Genomic DNA, 23583 nt, shown 5'->3' on the forward strand with positions numbered 1-23583 from the left:
AGACATCACAGATGGCAAAGGTTTACATTCAATCAAGGGGAAAATGGTCAATTAATGAAAGGTATTCATCCTAGTGCTGCTAGAGACAGAAGAATTGTATCTGCCTCAGTCACAGGAGCTGAAAATGTTTTAAGGTATTATGGAATATTAGCATCTTGCAGTCTTGCTTTGCTCTTGCTTTCCTTCCCTTTGCTTTCAGCTCCTGTTAGAAATGACATATTAAGACTGGTGGACAGTTGTGTGACTCATGGTGCTCTTTTAAACTTAGAATTTTATTTCACTTATGATTTTTATTCAAAACAAATATTTTTTAATGCTAAAAGTTTTATATTTGGAAAGTAAAAGATGAATTCTTACAAAATGCTTAAACTGATATGTTAGAGTGTTGCTGACAGGTTTTCATTCATCTTTTGGAATATCAGTTTTGCATGTTGATATTGTCCATATTTTCACAAGATATTTTACCTTCAGGAGCACATCATTTTTGAACCATAATCAGTATTAGGCTGGGAATTTCCCAGAACTACGTTTAACAATGTTAAGAATGTGGAAAAAAAACCTATCCTGGATGCAGATAAGGTATAAATGAATTGTAAGAGCTGCTTGTTCTGATGTGCATGTTGTTCCTTTGCAGAATAACTCCGAAAAGTGCACTGTTCAGAGGGGGCTGGGCTGAGGACTTAGTGCTTTGGCTGCCATAGGGATTTTTCTTTTTAGTTATGAGTATCTTAGGACACTGCTAGCCTGAGCATTTAGAGGCTTGCCTGTCTTCAAAGGGTTGAAGCTATGGTTGACACTTCAATATGCTTGTTGTGGATTTCATAGCTGGACCAGTGTATTCCAGCTGGTTCATTGTTTCTAGTCAGATGTATTCAAAGCCAGTGGTTATGACGCTCACACAATAGATAGCTGCAGCCCTTGTCTCTTAGCAAGAATTGGCTGGGCTGAACATTGAGGGTTGCAATTTTCAAACTTGGATGTGCACTGAGAAAATGAAGGTCTCTGTGCAGACTCTCCAGTGATTCTATCTACAGAGAGGGTCACTTTTCGAGAAGTCCAAAGATATATGAAGAAGTCAGAAATTGGCCAGATATCACATGAAGCAGTGGGAAAAGAAGTTGAAAGCAGTTTTGTAATTATTCATGCAGATTCACCTGTAGATATCCAAGCAGTAGGTTTCTTCTTTACTCTTGTAATTGGGGTGAAGAAAGAAGAGTCTATGTTTGGATTCAATGAGGATTGCGGAGATGAGACAGTGGGTGGCCTATTGCTCTAGGTCATACCCTAATATGCAGCAGCCTCTTCTCTTCCAGGGAGCCATGACCAACCTCCTGCCTGTGCTGAGCTGCTGTTGGGGCATATGAAATTCTTCAGGAGCACAGTTTATTGTGCTGGCACCCAGAGAATGAGCACAGGCCTTTCAGACCTTCCCTTCTCGGTAAACCTAGCGTAGCTTGACATATGATAGATTGAGACAAGAGAGCAAGCAGTGATGGGCAATACCAATTCAAGAGCCAAGAGAACAGTTTCTCTGGAGCAGCCTGATGAAAGCAACACTAAGCATCATCTCTGCCACTCTGGCTATACCCAGTTGCTCTTTGCTTACACAAAGAGAAAAGAAACGGTTCCTTGATTCGTTAGGTTTTTCTCAGCCTTTTTTCCCTCCAGCTCAGATCTGCTGACAGCAGTGACAAGTTTCCATCCTTCAAAAAATTCAGTATATCTTGAAAACAATGAGACTCAGGGATCAGCACTAATTGTATTAATATTTGCTCGGCAGATTAGCTCTGAAGAGTGGATAATTCATGGGCTCTTTGTTTCCTGTGGTTTAGTGCCCATGGATTCCCTCTCTGGAAGCGTCTTGCTGCAGCATTTCTGCCTTTTGAGGTCAATGTGATGAGCTGCGTGGGTGTTTTTAGGCATGAATCACATGCAAAAGGCTGATTCTCTTTTCTTTCATTTGGTTTTTTCCCTTGACATCCTAGGCAGCTTTTTAAAAAACAGCTCTTCAAATTCCCAGGCTTCTTTTTCAACTGAAAAACACCACAAAATTTTATACTCATTAATTGTTCTCTCTCATTCCGCAGTGGGTTTATGCATCACAACAATATAATGGCTTATGTTGTTTATGCAGACATTTCCCATATGGCAGGGTTAAGGTGAAATGATTGTAGCAACACAGGCCATACCACATTAGGTGATTTAATAAATGCACTTTGAAATCCATGCTGCTCCACTTTCTTGAAATTAGCAGAGTGTAGGAACAGGCAGACAAGCTGAGGTCATTCCCCTGCAATACACTTCAGTGGTAACCTGTATGTGAACTGTTCCTTGTAGATAAGTTTTTGTGGCATTGGAGGTGTTTCTCAGTTTCCCTCTGCTCTGGAATGTGTAGAGGTGTTCCTAACGCCTGCTGTGTGGCTGTTCCAGATATGAGCAGGAGCAGCCTGCTGTCACCCTGGCAGTAATGGCATCGCCGCTCTGGATCTAAACATGCCTACTACAGTTCGAGTGGCTTCCTCTGTATCGTGGTTGAACTCCAACCGGCAACTAAGCACCACACATCCACTTGCTCACTCCCACCCTAGTGGGATGGGGGAAAGAATCGTTATTGTTAGTATCCTCTTTTAAGGATGTGGTTTTTGATTTAAAGCATTCAGTGCCTAGTGGCCCTTCCCTACTTATAAGCTGCCAGTCTCAGGGCTTGGAGCAATGCTTGGATAAACCTCCACTGTCATATTAGCTGCTTTTATAGCCGATAACGTTGAGGCACTCTCAAAGTTCATGTCATAAAGTGCAATGCATCAGCACAAGGCGTCAAATGTACTGTTGCAGGGCAAAGGGTTCTCTTCACTGTAAGGTTGGAAATATTCAGAAACAAAGTAGTTACTGATGTCAGCTGAGGTTGGACGGAGATGGGGAACTTGATTTTGTGTGTGTCTGTTTGGCTTCCCATTGGAGACTGAGCATTTAGGAGATACAGGGCCATACACCACAGAGGAAAGGTGAAATTCAAGACTCTCAGAATGGAAATGTCTTCTGGAATGATGTCCCTGATGGTTGTACATTCTGCCCTCCCAGTGTAAGCAGGCTCAGCCCACCAGAACCACAGAATAAAGCCATTGAAGGTAATTATCACAGAGCAGTGGAAGAGCTCTACTTTCCTTTAGCCTAAGTTGTGACACTCTTACTTTGAACAGCTGAATTACAGCATGCTTTGTGGTGTGTTATGGGACGGCTCCTGGGAAAATCAGGGTGAACCTTCAGCTCTGCCCTCAGTCCTTCAGCAAGTCACAGGAGTGGATTATTATGTCTCAGTTTGAGTAGGTGAATTACTGAGCACTGCTGACTTCACAAGGATGCTGGGTGGGGAACATCACTGGCTGTTGTGCCTTGGGTACCCAAATGTAACCATGTGTTGTGGTTTAACCCCAGCTGGCAACTCAGCCCCACACAGCTACTCACTCATTACCTCTCTCCCTGACCCTCCCAGTGGGGTGGGGAGAGAATCAGAAGAGTAAAAGTGAGACAGCTCATGGGCTGAGATGAATACAGTTTAACAGGTAAAGCAAATGCCACACACACAAGCAGAGGGAAAAAGGAATTCATTCATCACTTCCCATGGTCAGGCAGGTATCAAGCCATTCCAGAAAAGCAGGCTTATGCGTAATGGTTACTTGGGGAAACAAACACCATCAACCCAAACACTCCCTTCTTGCTGCTTCTTTCCCCAGCTTTATATGTTGTGCATGATGCCATTTTGTCTGGAGTATCCCTTGGGTCAGTTGGGGTCAGCTGTCCTGGCTGTGTCTTCTCCCAGCTCCTTGTGCATCCCCAGCCTCCTCACTGGTAGGTTGGGGTGAAGTGCAGAAGAGGCCTTGATTCTGTTCAAGCACTGCTCAGCAGTAACAAAACCTCCTTGAATTATCAACACGGTCTCCAGCACAAATCCAAAACATATCAAAGGTTCTCAGTTTAGTTCAAGTTAATACAGCCTTTGGGATTTTATAGTGGGTAAAGGGATTACAGGAATGGAAAGCATAGGCACTTAAAAAAGAGATATCATCAGGTATCAAATTTTCTTTTGAAAGGTATAAATCTTTGGGCAAATAACATAACTTTTTTTTAAAGGAACACTGTCAAGCATCATCCTGATACTACATTTAGCTTTTAAATTAAGCGTGTTCTGAGATCTTCATTTGCTGAGTGATCTGAGCCTCTTGTCTGCAGCACAGTGCAGTAAATAAGTGCACTGTGAAGAGCTCCAGGTCTCTAATGCTGGGGAGGGGCTCTGGAGCTGCAATGCCCTTAGGGTGAAAAGTTTAGCTGCTTTTAAGCTAAGTCATGGTCAACCTCTCTTCCGTCCTTCACCTTCTGAAGTGGGTAAGTTATGAAGACGCTTTTAGTGCTTGTATGTGTAAATACTTACATGTTTGGGCATAGAGACTTAGAGTTCTTTATGTGGTTTGGAGCACTGCGTAGCTTCATTTCTGTTCCAGGAAAGAGAGGTTGTCAGGAAAACAGACCTATTCAGCCTACTGAGTAAGAAATGTCCTAGAGGTGAGATGAAGGCAATAGGCGAGTGGGTGACATGTATCTTCTTTATACCTTGCAGTTTCAGCTGTCAGACAGGGGAATGAGCCTTTTCAGATATAGCTCTGCAGTGACCATTGTATACTCGGAGCAGGTCTGTGTAAATCAGACCATGCACTGAGTGGCAGAGGGGTGGAAATTAGGCGAAAGCCTCTTGGCATGAGGGTACCAGTAGGCAGCTGTGAATCACTGCACAGTGGCTGAGATGTGCTGCTGCATGCCCTGCAGGAAGCATCTGTTAAACCGGCACATTTGTGAAACTGCAATGAATAATGTCATGAGCTCCCTGTGTATTTTACCTTGTGGGCTTTGGGTATAACCCAGGCTCAGAGATGCACCCTACTGGGTATAAGAGGTGTACCATCACACTGGACATGGTACATCACTGGTTGAAGTCAAGGAGACAGGTCTGAGGTGTTTCAGCTGGAGCATAGTCACTGTTTTCCTTTTCTGACAGGAGAGTATCAGGATGGAAAAAAGCCTGAAGAGGAAACTTTTGGACACCTTCTAACGTACAAAGAACTTAAGCTGCCATCAACCACTAGGTATGAATACTTGTGCTTCTTGGGCTACATTTCAGTTCTGACCAGGACAAAGGAAGCATGAGCTGTTCTTGTGTTTTGCTATGAACCAAGTTTCTTGTGTCCAGCTTGGCTGCGCAGACTGTAGCATTGGTGTCTGACTGGGTGCTGCCACATCAAGACTGTGAAACTTTCTATAGGACCGTCCTCTACCCTGGGTGCAGAAAAGACCAAAACATGGTACCAATCAGCCTCTGCCCTTAGGGGTTCATGCTATCTATTAAAGACTTACCATGTTACTGAAACAATGCTGCCCTGGATGAAACTGGGTCTCATGCAATAAATGAATATGAATAGGCAAGGGAGCTGTCATTGCTCAAAAGTTATGTTCTCCTGGCTGCAGTTTTGCTCTTTTTTTCCTTACAAGAATTTTGTACCAACACAAGTGATACTGTTTCAACACAATAAGGACAGAAAGAGTTTTAAGCCTCAGTGAGGAGCACAAGCCTACCCCAGACAAGGAGTGTCAGAAGATATAGAAGTGACCTAAACTGGTGAGTTAACGAATCTAAACCCTAATCTACCTTTGGGGACCTGACCACTGACTTCCCAGAGGCTGACAAGAGGGGTTCCAGCAGTCTCTGAGGTGGTGCCCCTAAGGCCCAGTGACAAATCTGTAGCATTAGGGTTGGTAGGTGAGTGGCTGTGGCATGTACTGGAGTGAGTTAGAGCAGCTTGGCAAACAGAAAGTGCTTCCTGAGAGGGTCTGTAGTGTTTAAGGACTGGTTGCTCTGATAAGGTTGCCAAGAGAGGTTGTGGAGTTTCCTTCCTTGGAGATATTTGGGGGCCATCTGTACATACTCCTGAGCTCTAGGTGACCCTGCTTGAGCAGGGAGGTAAGACTGGATGATCTTCAGTAATCCCTTCCAACCTTGGCCATTCTGTGATAGTTAGTGCCTTGGGAAAAGTCCTGCGGGAGCTGACCCAATCTTGACTCAATCAGCTTTGGTGGTGTGCTAGGCAAAAGCATAGGGAGGCTGCCTCACCTCTACTTCTAACGCTGCTCTTCGTCGTGCTGCACTTCCTAGCATCCACTTTACTTAATAGCCTGCTAAAAATAATTTGTTTACTCCAGCTTCTGCATCCAGGAGCGTAGCTCTTCTTCTTGTAAATTTTACTTACCTGCCTTGTTACTCTGTTATGGTACTTATGTTAGGGTAAGGCAATGGAAAATTGCCTTGAATTCTCCTGACTTAATTTCTTCCTTCCCCCCCCGCCCCTCTGCATTTGTGTGGAGCACTGGGAAAACTGTAATGAAAGTAATGGAGACATAGCAGGGAAAATAAAACATTTTGGGGGAGGTGAGGGAGGATTTGTAAGAGTCATCTAAAAATCCCTGTAGGGAAGAGTTACCATCAGGCAGTGCAGTGAGGAGACATGTAAACAGCAGAACCTCTGAAGCAATGTTGCTTTTTCCTTGTGTAATGACAGAAGAGTCCTAGGAGAGCTGAGGATCACTTGCTCCATTGGGAATGGCCAATACAGACCCTGTGGCACCACTTCTGTGCCAGATAGCAGCTTGCACAGAGTGCTGGGCAAAACATGCTCAAGCAGTATGTGGGTGTCATGTCCTCTGTTCTCCCCAGGTGAATTAAGTCTTCTCCCCACGGGTGTTTAGCTGCTGTGAGCAATTGGAACCTTTTCTCTCAACTGAGGGAAGGCTATGGCATAGCTTTGCTCCCCACATCACCACCGACTTGCATAGTCAAGCTGGGATGTGAATTCCCTTTGTTCCAAGATGCCCAAGTGCATGCTTGGACTCACAGGTACTTGCTGTTGAAGAACTCATGACTCATCTTTGCCCATGTTCTGATCTGCTGTTTGGGGCCATCTGTGGACACTATAGCTGGAGCACCAAAAAGTGAGTTATTTTTCCAGATAAGCCTTCAGAAGAAGCAGTCCCTGGAGTTTGTATCCATGAGTAAAAGGCTCCAGAAGGAAGGAAGCAGGCCTAAAGCATGTAGTTCTTACAGCACATTTGAATGCACCCTTGTGCTCTGCTCCAGTATCCTGTGCTCCCCACACTGTTCCCTGATGAATCCCACATTAGCAACATGAAGCATCATTTCTGCTCTTGGGAATGGGATTAGGAGAAAGCCACAGCTAAGACAATGCAACACCTGGTTAATTTAAGACACAGCAGGCGAATTCCAGCTCCCAGCATACAAAAGGACAGCCCACATGGCTCCTCATCCCCTGCTTTTCACCCAGGTCCTTGCTGGGGAAGATCCAACTTTTGTGCTGCCAGTGCTGAGAGGCAGGAGCCGACAGTCGCATTCATCTCCCAGCTGCATCACTCCTCTCCTTTCAGTGCATCACAGCTGGTGAAGGAAATGTCCTCCCCCTCTTTCCTTCCCTCCCTCCCACCCCCTTTACAAATTATGTTCTTGTACCACCTTGCTCTCTCCTTCTTTAAACAAAAGTGATGAAAGTGTAACTCCAACTACTTACATTAATATGTTCTATTTGCAAGGCCATAAATCACTGCCATAAATCAGTTTGAGTAGCACCGTTTTAATAAGAATAAATATTGGAAATTGAAGTTTCCATCTGCTTTTTGTGCCTTTGTAGGAGTGGGTGGACTTGTAGCACTTGTACGAGTGCTATTTATTTAACATGATTTAACCCATTCATGCATTCTTACACAGATTTCATTCATTTACACACACACACCAGCACCAGTGCCCATATGGTTTAACCAGGACCACTTGCACATGACACAGGTTGAGATGCCAGCGATGAGACTCCACCACATCCCTAAGGGCTTGTTCCCTGTGCTTTCACGCTTGCTCCTGTTCCCACTGCAGTCCTTGCCCCCTTGATACTGCTGGCAAGAATCTCAACACTAGGAATGGCTTTTACCTTTCTCTGCTCCTTTCTCCCATGGCCTGTGCTAGCAGGCATTCACTTGACTTGGCTTTCTAGCACCCTGCTCAGTAACAGCCCCAGTGGGGCAGGACTCAGCTCCCATCTACAGCAGCCATGCAGGGCATGCATCTTTAGGGTGGTTGAAGACTGTGTGTGCTCTTCCCCACATCAACACTTTGCACAGCTCAGCTGTTGGAGGCTCTCAGTGTCCTGCATCCCAGAATCTGCGGGGATGGGCATCCTAAACTCCTCCACACCAAGCTGAGGAGCCCTTCCCACTGCTCCCCTGCTCTGGCTGGGAGTGTTGTAAATCCCTATTTCCCTGATAGAGAGCTGAGGCAAGGGAGAAAGCTCACAGCCAATCCTTATTAAAAGACCTTTTATTCACTAAGGCGTCACTACTGAAGCAATAGAGCTCTTACCATGCACAGTAGATAACCGGCATCCTTCTCTCAGCCACACGATGGCAGAAGAACCAAAGGTCATTGCAAAGCCCTTCTAAAAGATGTCGAAGGGGGAAGGCACCTGCCTTTGGATCTGCTGGTGAAACGGCTCTTACCTCTTACATGGGCTAACACAGATCCCACCAGGAATCCAGCCTAGTCAAATGAAAACAGGGAGGAGGGCGCTGTGCTGCCTGTGGCTTCTCCGTTCTCTGTGCAGGAGGTCTCACGTCATGCCATCACATAGCCCAGACATCACACAAGACCCATATTAGTCTCCACACAGTCCAGTGACCACAAGGGCTAAATTAATAACTCCATCATTTCAAAACATGACGAAGCTGTAAATTCAATGGCACAAGGCCCTGAGACACCTGTCAGAACTAGACCTGTTTTCTGCGAGCAGTCAGATGGGTGACCTCTGGACCTGAATCACCCCATGGACCAACTGGCTCCAGGTCAGCCCCTGCAGGTGATTCTGCTCCAGCATCTCTGCATACTCTTCCTCGTGGCAATGGGGCCTCAAACAGCTGATTTTGAACTGAAGTGGTCATAAAGGTCTCAGAGTAATCTCACTACACAAGAACCGCTTTAAACACCCAAGAGTTCTGCTCAAAGTCTTCAATGAAAGTGCTTTTCCCCTCAATCAGCTTCCCTCCTATGTAAGACTTCTTACCTCACAGTCAGAGACTCCACAAGCACTAAGCCACCTTCAGGTGATGTCTTTACAAGAGACAAGTTCCACCTCAGAGCTCTAGGTGCTCACAATAAAAAGCCCTACCTCCAGCTGCCATGACATGAAAAATAAACCCATTCTGCCCAATAGCAGGTAGGAGAAATCCAAAGGGGGTTAAATGAATACAACTCCACTGGCTTCCCACACCAAAAAAACATCATAAATTAAAAATAGTGCCTTACCATGTTTTGGTTCATTCTCATTTACTCCAAAGACACAATATTCTTTGGGCAGCCTGTGCCAGGTGGCACAAAACAGCATAATCACGTGCCTCCAGGGCTGGGGATGGAGCTGCTTCTTTCTTTCCTGCTATGCCATAGCCATTTCTCCTGAGGAACAGGAACACTGTGCAAAGGGCTGTTGCTTGTCACAAAAGCCAGCAGTCCAAAACCAGCTAGTTCCAGGACACAGGCACTACTTTAGAATAGGATCTGATGGACTCTCCTTGGTTCAGAAAAGTGTGTGTCAATGAAGGTACCCCCAACATAGTTCCCATGTAGACACCCACTAGCACTCTGGAGGTAATCTTCAGGGAATCATGCAACAGGATATGCAGCTTTTTGCACTTTATGCCATGTGGGATACCTGATATGGGAAGCTCTTTTCTGAGGCTAGGTGCTTTAAGTGAGGTTCAGCCAAGATCCTGGATCACCAGACAAGTCCATGGTGATCAGGCAGGTCCATAGTCAAGTTTAGAAGTCAATTGACAGCTGGAGATCAGGTCAAACAAAAATATCCATTATCAGACACCGCCCTAGGATGACCAGGCAGGACAATGGTGATGAGACAGAGCCAGTATTAGTCCAGGACATGAGTCCACAGACCAGGGCCTGAAAGCAGCCAGGGTATGGCTGTGGCTGAACCAGAGATCAGCATTCCTGCAGGGCAGATCAAGCAGATAACTTCAAATCAGGACTCAGATTAAAACGGGCAGGGTGTGGAGGGAAGGCCCTTGGTGAGACTGGCAGCTCAGGGCCATTAGGGCCTATTAGTGCCCTCAGGGCTCTGACAGGCATTGATCAAATCGGTCTACAAGACCATATGAGAGCGTCCTGACTCAGACCGACCATTTTTAACAGATCAGGGTAGAGTTTTTTTGCCATTCACCATTTAAAATACAAAATTAATACCCTCAATTGGTGTAAATTAAGATTTTCATCTGAATAATAGTGGCAGTTAGCTGCTCTTGATCTGTTGACATGATCCACTAAAAGCTTAAGTTACAAAAATATCAGAACTGCATCTTTGGTACTCATTTTAGATCATACAGTTTTGAATGATGGCAGTGTTATAGATAGCTGAAAGTGTGATGCTTCTCAAAAGTAAAATGAAAAATAAAATAAGGTATAAGTTTTAAAGATATAAGATGATATGACATAGATATAAGATACAAGATCTATGATAAAATCTTATATTGTATATAAGACACAAGCTATATGATACAAGATAAAATCTTTACGTTTGTAAAATCAGAAGAGGATAAACGTGCAACTAATTCTTTTTCCTAAACAAGCTGCTGTAATCCCATCAGTGCACCCTATAGCGCCCTGGACTTCAGCTCCTCGTTATCTGAGGAGCTGAAAAAACCTGAAGTTAAGTTCAAACATTGCAGGCTGCTCCTGCCTGTGCTTCTTACTCAGCGCTGTGCCTGCGGCAGGCGGCGCTCTCTGCCTACAAATAGAGAGAGAGATGCTCCCGAAGTGCCCGCCGAAACCAGGCACTGGGCAGAAGTGCTTGCGCGAACTTCCTTTTTCCTTTTTTCTTTTTCTTTTTTCTTTTCCTTCCCCCTTTCCCGTTTTCCCTTTCCCCTGCCGGGCTTTAAGGAGGAGCCCCTCGCTGTTCAGTTATTCCTGCAGGAGTCACAAACCAGATCCAGCTCTCAGCTGCAAGAAATAAAGGCAGTATTGGCATTGGGCATTGGAAACCTAGAGCCTTTGGGAGGGCAAAATGAGAAGGGTAACTTCAGACAGTTTGTGTTCTGAAAAGTCTGGGGGTTTGGCAAATGCAGCCACACGGATCAGCTGTGCTGCTTCCTGTAAACTGAAATACCCTCTTAATTCTGATGGAAAGAGAAAAAATGAATGCACTGGAGATTAAATGAGAAACAAGGCATAACATGGGATTGTTGTGCTGACATTAGCAAATATTACCCTAAACACTGCTGCAGACATTCAGCATCAGGAATAGGTGATCTCTGAATAACAAAAACCCTGATGCTGACTTCCTCAGGTGTTTGCCGGAGTAATTTCTTTAGATGGACCACACCAGAGATAGCAACCAAAAGAGAAGTAGGAGAAATTGGGGTTTATTTGGTGAGGCACAGGCAATTTACACATGAAACCTGTCAAGAGAAATCCCATGCAATTTCATACAAATGAATCCAGCTGATTTTCTAGCATCTTTCCAACTAGACCCATAGAAGTTTGGGTTCTGAGGGCTCTGATGGGCAGCATTAGGGTCACGTAGTCTGACCTTGTGCATATACAGGTTACAGAATTTTACCAGAAGGTGGATAAAGTATGTCTTGGAGATGTATTCTAAACAATGACATTCTGAGCTCATCCAAGCAGGACCTTTCAATGTGCTTATTAGTAAGAAATGGCACTCTCACTGAAGGTAGCAAATGTATGCTTCTAGCTGCCAAATCTTGCTGATCATTTCAGAAACACACATAGAAATGCCTCCTTTCCAGCTCTCCTGTTTTATAAGTAACTCAACAGTAGAACTACCTCTCTACTACTTTTAGAAATAAACTAAAACCAGACAGTTTCTCAAATTTAACCTTAAAGACTTTAAGTCCCCATTTTCAAGTTCCTTTGAACCCTCTCAGTATGTTCCAGATCCTTCTACAAACTTCTACACCAGAACTGGGCTCTCATTCAAATATGCAGGACCACATTCCTCCCTCTTCACTTGATGTACTTCCTCTCTTTACATCAGCCCTTTACTTGGGAGAAAATACACCAAATGGATGTGACTTACCTCTCCAGCCCCAGGAACAAGACCCCCACTGTGCTTTGTGTCACATGCACCATGCTTGTTCCTGAGATCACACAGTCTGCCAGCAATGTGGGTCTTCTACATTCTGAGGGAAAACACATTCAAAGCAAAGTTAGGAAGGGAAATGGACATTTGCTGGTACTCAGAAGAAATGGTGTGTGGGGAGGAAACAGGTAAATTTACAACAGCTTCAACAGCTTCCGAGTGTGAAGAAGGCTATTTGTGCCACTGGCATCAGAAGTTCATACATCTGATGCTAGGCTATTTGTGGGATCTCGTTACTATGAATTAAGAACAAGGAGTAACAAATTGTACTCTTGGCCAGTCACATCTGGAGAAATCATGGGAGTTGGATTAGGTGACCTTTGAAGGTCCCTTTCAACCCAAACTATTCTATGATTCTCTATATCCCAACACATAGTTGCTTGCAATAAAGCAAGTGACCTGCCCAGATCCCGAAAATGGAACTGAAGCTGAAAACTCTCTATGTTTTGAAAACATTAAAGTTGGCAACACTGGGCCAAACTTACCACCATGACAAGCAGTGGACATGCTTCTATCAGATCCCAAACTGGCCTTATCCACTCTTATAATTACACTTATCCACTCTTATCCACTTATCCATATTTTGTGAGGAGACCAATAAGGCAGTACTTCCTGTGTGTACTTTTCATGCATGCACTTTTCATTAAGTAACTTTTTTCAGACAAAGAACTTTCCACAGGAAGATGAGAGGATCTGCCTGATGAAATATTGACTCTCCCAAAACATATTAGATTCTCAAGCATCATTCAACAGCTCTGAATTGACTAATGGCCATCACAGCAAATGGATTTCCACCTAAATCTTTAGTTCTTGTCTGAATGATATTAATACACATTGTTTATCACTAATGAGCTCTAGAATATGATGTTAACAGAAGCAATTAAGGCCCAGCATAGCTGTCTGCAACTCTCCGCTGGAGCTGAATATACGGGTAATGAATCACTTCTGTAGTTCAGTTCCAGTTTCCTTGCTGCAAATTGTACTTCAGATGAGTTAAGCTCATCTTGGTGTCCCGGCTCTTGCCTTTATTTCTAAGTTGTGTGTGTGCAAGAGGTTGGTTTTATAAGAAAGCAGCAGATGGGTCTTTTGAAGAGCTAGTGGATTTATTGGGGTTTTTTTAATGTTAGCAGTGATAGCAGTTACCTTCAAAGAGAGGTGCCATATTTAGACCATCTTTTCCTGTACCAGCCATACATTTAAACTTCTCCTAAGGTGCTTAAGTTCAGGAGAACAAAGTCTGATTCAGAGCACTGTTTACCCAGGACTGCCAGACCCTGGCTTCTTGTGCAGATAACCATGACAGAGGTGTCAAACACATCAGGGTTTTTTTGCCTGGTTGAACCCTTGCTCAAGGCAAAAGGGTGTCTCTCTCAAATCTTTGGTGAAGTGCTGGCTTCAGGGAAACATTTCCATGTCATTTGTGACCAAAAGAATTTAGAAGCTAAGGCAAAAAGGAAAGCAAAATATGATGCTACCAGATAATTTTGTTTTACACTGTTGCCTTGTCCCAGCAAAGTTTGGACATCCCTGTCTTTCATGAACTACATTAAACAGTGAACCTCAAAGTACTTTGGAGTTGAGTCAACTTTGAAAAGGAAATAAAACCTGCTACTTGACAATTCCCAGAAGAGAAGATGATGATTGTTGTAAGCCTCCAAATTGATGACTTGGTCCTACGCTTTAAGCTAGAGAATTTTTACAAATAGGATCCTGTTGTAGACAAAGCTTGGCTTGAAACAGCTGAGCTTTTCCATGTTCTGATATACTGAATAATCCACTCATCTAGTCTTGAAGGCAAATGAAGAAAACCAGAAGTATCAGACAACACGATCATTTGATGTCATATTGTAAGACATTGCTGAGATAAGCCAATGCCAGTATGAATGTGCTTTTATCATATACTTTGGCAGGAGGCTCAAAATCTGCATGAAGTTGCTCTGTCAGTCCCAACCAAGAAAAGGTTAACAGTCATCAAATTGTTTCTGCTCATACATTCAGCTTCTCACTTCACCACAACAGAGCTGGCATCCTATATCTGTGATTCTTTTACCCAAAATAAACAGTTTTACCACTAAGACTACCTAGCTGGCTTGGACTTCACTGCTCCACTGTTTCTCTCAGCCCCAGCTCTGGCTGCTGCTTGTGAAACATCTATCTGAAATGAAAATTGAAACATAGCTCTTTAGCCAGCAAAGTGGAACGCGCTTAGCTGCTGCAGGAGAACCAGAACATTTTTACCTGTCTTCACCTACAGATGTTATCATCACACCTACAAGCAGGCTCTGCAATTTGACATTTTTGATCTTTGACTGATGCTTAGTACCAAATTAGTCAGCAGTTCCTTTTTTATTTTTAAGAAGTTATCTATCTAAAGACCAAGATCAAAGCAGTGAGAGCATCATTTCATTGTGCTGACTTGAATTGCAGTGTCACTTTAATTTGCAATCACTGAAGCAAAACCTCACCAAAAGCAAAGGAAATACTTTAGCAATTAGCCACCACTCAGCTCAGTGCTGCAGGAGTCACGCTGCTGTAGCGGACATGCTACTGAGCTCCAGGATGTCCCCACCACCCAGCGGAGCCTGCAGGTGAGGATGCAGCACTGAAATAATAGGGCTGTGTTAGTGGTGATGAGAAAGGGAGACTTGCTGGGACATCTTAGAACAAAATTACGTGGTAAGGAACTTAAAGAAGTCAAGCTTGTGCTGTTATTTTTTGTTTGCTTGCTTGCTTTTGATATATATAAAGGAGAATTGAATAAAATATTTCATGAAAATTTAAACTTGAGTAAAGGCAAGGTTCTTGAGTAACTTCTGAGTTCATGAGGTTTCTTGGATTACTCAAGAGCAGACTATATACTTCCACTAAAAGAGATCAGAATAGAAGACCTGTGCTTTAAGTGTTGGGAGAAAAACATAAATAGCCGCTCATGTGCCATTCGTAATGGTATGCACATGGATGAGCTCCCTCTCCTCCACACCCAGTTTCCTTGTGCAGTTTCCTGATGGCTCCATGAACATCCTCTGGATTATCCAGACCCAACTAAATAATGCAGTCTAAAGGTGGGAAAAACATTCACAGTTCATACATGGAAAGCAGCAGAAAATGAACCAGTGCCACTTCTGTTGCTGTGCAGTGCATTAGCAGGATGCAGCACAGGATACAAGTCTTCTTTATCATCTACATTGCCATTGCCACTGATTTATTTTATGGCAGAAATGTCCTCCCGTGCTGGGCACTGTACAATCACACAGACACATCCTATCTCCCCACATTTACAGGAGAAAAACCTTCGCTCCATTTTACACCAGGCAACTGAGATATCAAGTAAAAAGCAATTTACCCACTGTCTAGGGAAAACCTGGGACACTATTACAGGACACATCTTCAGTGGTCAAGGCCCAGTATCAAATGAGCAGTCAATTTCTTTTAGGGACACCAGTAGCACAGCTGTCCAGAACCATCCTTCAGTGCCTGGACAGTTGGGTGACTACACCACCCTTCTACACTGCCCTTGTGCCCAATAGATGCAGGTAGTTCAGAACAGAGATACCCCCAGGGTTTGTTTGCCCATTAAGATGATGGGAAGAGAGTTTGAGCCCCTTCACAGATCACTGCACCAGGCAGGAGCAGCCCTCACCTCTGTATTCACAGATACCTTAGAAAGCACTGCATCCATTAGCAACACCCATTCTCCCCAGATGCCAGAAACCTGGCACCAAACACCCCACACCAGCCCCTGCCACAGGACTGGGTTTACCAAAGCGGGGGGGAAGATGCTGGTCTGAAGCAGAGGCACCCCCCAGACAAAGTTACCCCCCATGGGCTATGTGGCACCCCTGGCTCTGCCCATCTGCCCGCGCACCCGCCGAGCTCTTTGTGCAGGGCCGGTTCTCAGGGGGGCCATGGGTGCTACATTAGGCACCTGCGGCTCGCACAATGGGCTGTGGGTGCTCGGGGGAGAGACAGATTGATGTATTGTGCGCGGGGGAGGAGGGCTGTCACTTGAATCCATGTGAACCCAGGCTTTCGGGGCAAGGAAGATTGACAGCTTTTGTAGGTCGCAGCTCTCTTTCAAAGCTCTGCTTTATAGACAGTAGGTTAGGGGGCCCGGGCTTTCACTCCCATAATTCGAACAGGGCAATCATCAGCATTGAGAATTTCTTCTCTCTCTCCCTCTCTCTCTTTTTTTTTTTTACCCCCCCCCCCCCCCTTGTTATGCATTAAATGATTTCAGTGGAGGAATGTGCAGCATTAATTAGAATTGGTTAGTAGATACCAAGGGGAAAAGTTTCTTCACAACAACTATAGGAGGTGTCACTGCTACAAAGACGGTTTTGTTTTCACTCTCCCCTGCATTATCAGTGCAATATGTAAGGTAGCGATTCTTTTCATTTAAATTAAGTGGAAAGCTACTAAATCTTGTTTTATTCTCCAAAAAGAAAAAGGTCCTTAACACTTATCTTTTAACTTCTTCCATTTTGTAAGGTTAGTGTTTACTTTTGCTTTCAGTCCTCCCCATTAATCGGCCTGCAAAGATGTGTATCCAGTTTTGTGTATCATTTAGCTCTTACAATTATAGGCCAGTACAACTAATATATAACGATTGTCTCCTGATTAAAGCAACAACGTTACCATTTAAAATCAAAGGCGCTTGTCTAGAAGGACGCATTGAAATTCAGAAGTGTGGCTCGCTGTTCTCTGCAGGGATTTCCTAGTTTCTTTTAACTTTTTAAATGGAAGTTAAGCTAAAAGATGGGCTTAAGCATATAAAGTAAGAGCTTAGGAGAAACACTCCTTAATATATTTATGTACTTTTCAAAAATTTAATTCCTTAAGAACTTTTCCTATCAACAACGTGCAAACAAATCTTAGCCCTGATTGTGTTTAAACAGTTTTTTCCATCAAATGTACCCAACTAGTTTATCAAAAATAATTATAAAATAAATTTGATTAAAAATAATCTCTGAAGTGAGTTTTGACATTTAACAACAGACACAACCCTAAGTGCTACACCAGAGGGTATCAACACATCCTTTTTTTCTGTTAAGGGTTTGAAAACCACCAAATTATTACCACCATAAATCATCGCCCCTTAAGACACATAAATCCAACCGCTGTCTCTAGAAGTAAATTATTAAAGCTCCATACCCTGCTTGTTCTCTTGCAATGAATTTACCTGAAATGCGACAATATTTATACTTTGCCCAAAGTATCAGTCAGCATTAGTATTTTTTGTACCAGGGAAAATAGAGTTCTTGCTTGTTCCCCCTATGGGAGCACTGACAAGTGCAGCACAGGCAGATGCCTGGATAGGACAGAGCTGGTATTCCTAGACCAGTTCTTCTCCTGCAGGGCAGGTTCCAGTGCTTAACTTTTTGTCTGACCCACACACAGACAGTCTGGACTATGCATTATATAGTCAAAAGCAGAGCTTAAAAAAATAAGCTTTGTTATTCAGTATCTCAATCACAACAAGCTTGATAATATTACCATCTTACCAATAAATCAGGAGTTACTAGTGGGAGACATGATGCTAGAGCTTTTTATAACATAGCTCAGCATTGGCACAACTTTAAGAGCTGCATAAAGATGAGCTAAGCAGAGCCTGTGCAGAAGAACAGGGGACCTCAAACATGGGATGCAGTTTTCGAAGTAGAAATTTAACTCAGTCAAAAGCCAACTAAAATATTTCGCTTTCTAGCTGGAGACTTTTCCCCACTACGAACAGGAGGAACAAGACTATTGTCTCACAGGGAAAAATCCATTAGATATGAAGAGTTATTTTCCACAGTGCAGGGGAAAGGAGAAACAGAGCCTCTCCCCTTCCGCCGCCCTAAAACTGCCAGTTCAGCTTCAGTGGCTGGGATTTCAGCCCTGGAAGGCTTCACCATAGCACCGAATGCTCTATTAGCAATAATTAATTAATTAATCAGGTGCCAATGGGCAGAGGATCCCAGGCAGTCAAGCTGTTTGCTGCCTCAGACACAGAGCAGCACTTCTCTGGGGAGCTGAGGTCACAACAAAGATTGGGTTTTGAAGTAAGCCCCAGCCCCGGGGTCACTCAAGGCAGCCCAAAGCTTTCCCAGCAGCAGTTCACTTCCCCGCACAGCACCAGCACCGCGCAGCGGGACCAGCTCCCTCCCTTCAGAGATGCAACGCTGCTGTGCGGGTCGCTCTCGCCAAGTTTTCCAGTGTCTCCTGCACCCTGGCCCAAAAGCCGTCCCCCTTTACTTCTTTTCTCTTTTTTTTTCTGAACCGCGGTACTTCTCTCAGAATTATGCATCCCTCATGCATGTAAATGAGAGGGGTCCAATTACACGCGAGGGAGAAAGGGTTTAATGAATCGTGAAAAAGCAAGGGTTGCATAGAAAAAGCTCAATCGTAGTTGCCCCGTCATCCCCCCACTTGGAAACGTGCGTTTTGCGTTTTTGAGAGTGATGAGAGAATGCAGAGGAGTGAGTGAACTGGAGAAACCCGCAGCCGAATGAATACAACACTTGTTTGTGTTTGTTACAGCCCGCACTTCAAATCTGTGATATGCACTTTTAAAGAAAAATAGTTAAGCACAGAACTTATGTTCCTTTGCACAGCATAAACAAATGCAATAGATGGTTCTACATAGCTGAGCTCAAGGTCTCCCCTCTGCAGTACATTCCTCTTCTTGCTCTCCTTTTCTCTGTGTCTATATGTGAGGTCTTATACGAATTTAAAGGACAAAGAATGGGCAGAAGCTGGTTGTTACTTATGAGGTCCTGTAAAATACAGCCACAGGTTACAGTCTAAGTTGCATAACTAACTTCACCTGGCTGACACTGAAATTAGTTTTTATCGCTGGCTCTTCCAGGTGAATGTGAATTAGACAGTATGGGAAATGCTGAGCATTTTAAAGAAAAACCACATTAAAGCAATATTATTAATTTCAAGTATTATTTAATTTGATTACATTTAGGACAGACATCATAGCAAACTGATTTCTAAATATTCTTTGATTTTTCAGAGAACTTTTCTTTCTGCTGTATTTTTTGGGTTTGGTGGGTTTCTTGTTGTGGGGTTGGTTTTTTTTCTTTAGCAGGATTAATGATTAATCTTAAAGGACTAATTTTAGTCACTGCCTGTTGCTAAAATTACTTTAATATCTAAAATTACAGAGTATGAAAGATTCCCAGCATCCCTCAATGGGAATTACACAGGTCCCGAGTTGTGAAAAGAAGCAGACATAAACACTTGAGTATGAAGACATTCTGTCTTTTCCTTGACAACAGGGGAATTACAAGTACTGAGCAATTACATCTCCAACTGAAATGTAGTTGAGCTATTATCTGTTCAGTATCTTTAAAATTTGGCCTCAGTGTTTCCTTCTTTATTTGGGCACAGAAATAACAGCGAAATTGTACATGGTAGAGATTTCTCATTAAGGCAGGATGCACCTAGAAAGCATTATAGCTTCCACAATAGCAGCAATAGGATACCTCTGAGAGTGCACAAAGTTACACAGGAGTATAAATAACTTGTGGAATTACACCAAGCCTGCTCCAGTTTTTTACTACCTTGATCTAGAACCCTGTAGGCAAAATGCATGAGGCAGGCAGTGCATAACTTGTAGCAGCTGTAAGTGAAAATTTCTCATTAGAAGTATATGGAATAAAAAGAAAGACCTACTGCTCTGATGTGTCACATTCTTAGTTATTTGTACACAGTTAAAAGAGCCCTGGACCACTGCTGATGGTCCAGGATGCTGTTCTGGTTAGTTTACTGCTGTGAGTAGTGGAGCTAAATTTTATGATCTTAAAAAGAAGTTACCACTATTCCAACTGCTCCTTCAAGTCTGAGGCATTGAAGTGGCTCAAGCCAGCAGAACCCACTTGATGGTGAAGAGGAAATGGAAGTGGTGCACAAGAGATACCTGTCTTTCTGACACCTATTAATTTTTCTTATCTTCCAGTCACATCTTTATTGGGATTTCCATCTGGCAGGGCTCTTAGATAAGTTGTCAGCAGGGAGGACATGCTGGTTAGTAACCTCCATGTCCTGTGTGCAGGTATTTCTATCTATGATACTGGGATAAGGAGGGAAGGAATGATGCCAGTACAGAGAGTAGTTGGCATAGTCCAGCTCCCCTAGGAAAGGAAATAAAAAGAGCAATGTGGAAAATACCATAGGATGGTAAAGGTTTGCCTGTCCCCTTATCCACAAAGTCCATAAGCCTGCATTCTGGGCTTTCCCAAACAGATGCTGTTGCTGAGTTTTGTGAGGTTCATCTTCCGTCATTATCTCAGGTTAGTTATCCTGACCTCTTCACAGCAAGTGTTCCAAAATCCTGAGTTGTTGACCAGATTCACACAGATGAGTGCTAGTCCCTGATCTAACTGAAAATGGATGAAGATTTATAGGAAGACAAACAAAACCCCCCAAATTGCTACTTCTAGAATTAAGAAAGAAAAAATATCAGTCTATTCAATGAATTTCATCCAAAGATGGTGCAGAAAATATCCCAAAGAGCACCCATGTTGTAGAACAGATTTTCATATAAATCCCTTCTTATGAAAAATTCCCATGAGTTTCAGACTCCTTTCCTTTGATCAGGCAACCTTTGTACCCATTATTAGAAAACAGCAACGTATACAGCTGTGTTAAGGAAAAGATGCACTCTGGAGCTCATAGTTGGGATACATTTCATCATGGAAGGTGGATAAACAAAATATTTTCAGTTACCAGTTTCACCAACAGGCAATATTTTCATGAAGGCTCAAACACCACCTGGGGTTGACAGACATTGTTTTATGTTTGCTTTCTAATGTTTTAAGATATTTAAGGTCAATGCCTTCTTAATGCATTCGTGTTTATCTTCTTTTTTAAAATGCAGTATAGAAGAACAGTTCTTTAATATAATATAAAAGTAAAAAAGAAATATCAGTATAAAATACCAAATTACTCATTTGATATCTTTTTTTTATATTAACTTACCAAACCAAGAATAGCAAAAAGCACAAAATGACGTAAATGCTCTATTCCCATATCAATGGGACACACCACTAACAGAAGGACCAAACAGAAGGCATCAAATCATACACCTGCAACCTTTCTAGCCCATCAGCTTTCTTCACGTGACTGTTTCCCTTGTGCTTTTACCACATTATTATTTCTCCCTGCCTGTGCATGGCAGATGCTTGGGGTGGTGGCCAGTTGGGTTGGGACAGCTTTCATGGGTCATCAATTTGACCTTCACCTCCTGGAAAGATGGTGGTACTTTTCTAGGGTCTGTTCTCAGCAATGGTGTGGGAGGAGACCCAGGGGCCTAAGTTCTTGCTACTGAAGTGCACACAGCATTTTGCATGTTCCCAGACTCTCTATGCCAGCCCTTTTTGCCCATTTACTTGCTAACTCAGTGATAAGAGCATATACACCTTTGCCTTGTTCATCAAACCTCCTGCTTGCATGACTGCTATCAAGAAGAGCCCAGGAGGTAGGTGAGACAGAAGAGAACAGCACAAGGTACAGAACCAACAAGAGAAATAACAAAGATCTTTCTCAGTTTTGGTCCACCAACTCTAGCACATCTGCCTTTAAGTTTTAACTGCATGTGAGTTACGGTCTCAGTAATCAGTTTTGATTTTCACAAGCCAGGATTTGACTGTCTGCACAAAAGCATTTGCTTTCGTTTCAACATAAAATGTGCTAAAATACACTTGAAAGTTGTTGTAGATTTTTTTTTTAATGGGGAAACATTAGGTAATTAAGGAAATCATGCACCATGCCATGTGGAGGCCTCCTGACAAATACAACTTTGGTGGCCATGACCCTGGCCAGAGAAAGAAGGCTGTGATGTCACCTCATCCCCAAGTCCCAGTTTCACGGATAGTATCTCTGAAAGGAATTGTCTAAAGGAGATTGTTCCTTATGAAAAGTTCACATGATGGAGTCTGAAGGGCTTGTTTCACTTGAAGCCCAGCAGGACAGAGCTGTTTGGAAAGAAGCATTCAGTGTGTTCTGTTTTGCTGAAAGCTGTCACAGTGAACAAGTACTTAGCAAACAGCATGAACAAGGATTTGAACTAGAAAACTAGCAGGGCCCTGATAACATTGTAATAGTGGGCATGTCTGCTCAGAGCCTGTACAATGATGCATGGGGTCATGAGAAGGAAAACAGGAGAACTGGATTGCAGTATTTTTAATATTTTAAAGAGGACAATTTATCATTGCTCTGAACTCATTGGCATTATTGTGGTCACCATTGGCATCAGTGGGAGGGGAAAGCATTCTGGTAAGAAGGGATGCAAGGCAGAGGTACAGAGCATGGCCCAAAAGGTGAATTGATTGTTTTGTAATGTTTTTACTTCTGTTATGATGAGCTGACTGTTTAAGTTGTCTCTTTTTATATCTCTGATCCATATTTAGCTGTGAACAAAAGCTGCCTGAATCCCAGATAACCTGCCTTTCCACACCTTTGAAAACCAGCTGCTTTCACCCAAGCACCTAGCTGGTGACACCACACAGGTATAGGAGACTAGCACCCACCAAAGACTCCCTTTTCATACAAGAGACTATTGAAGGCAACACAACATTCAGAGACATCAAATGAGTAGGAAATTAGAATAGGGAAACCAAAAATTCTCCTTTTAGTTTTACATATTGTAACCATGTCCTTATTTCTAAAGCAAACCTCAAAACCACACAAATGACACCTTTTCACCATGGCTATGACCGTTGTCTAGCTTATGACAAGAAGAATCTCAAAAACTATAATAAAAACCTTTTTATTTGTCACTTCTAACATGTTGTGCATTTTCCTAGATATAGAAAGTCCCTAACTGGTGTCCTTCTTTGCTACAGAGGATTAACGGACTCTTCTTCAGGTTGTCTTCTCTTAAGTCATTTACACAAAATTCCTATTTCTCCCTTCCCTTTACAAGGACAGAAGACTTGCAATATACAAGTGCATAGCCCAGTATAGCACCCACTTCTTTCCTTATAGACCTCAACAGGCTCAAGGTGAAAACCACTTTTCTAGCCTATAGGAAAACCTGATGATTTTATCAGGTCCTGGGATATGTTTCCGGACCTTCATTTCCTTCATGCTCTGCCACAGCTGAAAACCTTTGCTAATTCTAGAAAGAGCACAGGTGGAAGAAAATAGAATGAAGAATCACCTGCTCCTACCAAAGCTTAATCCTTGGAAAAGGACATCGCTATCATAAGTTATTCCTGGAGAACTTGATCCGAGGAATACCTTCACTGGGTGCTCAAAGCTGGTATCCTCTTCTGATACCCACATCCCTTATATCCTGGTAAATCTATCACAAGTTTCATAGTACAAT

This window comes from Psittacula echo (genome assembly GCF_963264785.1).
Source record: "Psittacula echo genome assembly, chromosome: 8".
Taxonomy (NCBI): domain Eukaryota; kingdom Metazoa; phylum Chordata; class Aves; order Psittaciformes; family Psittacidae; genus Psittacula; species Psittacula echo.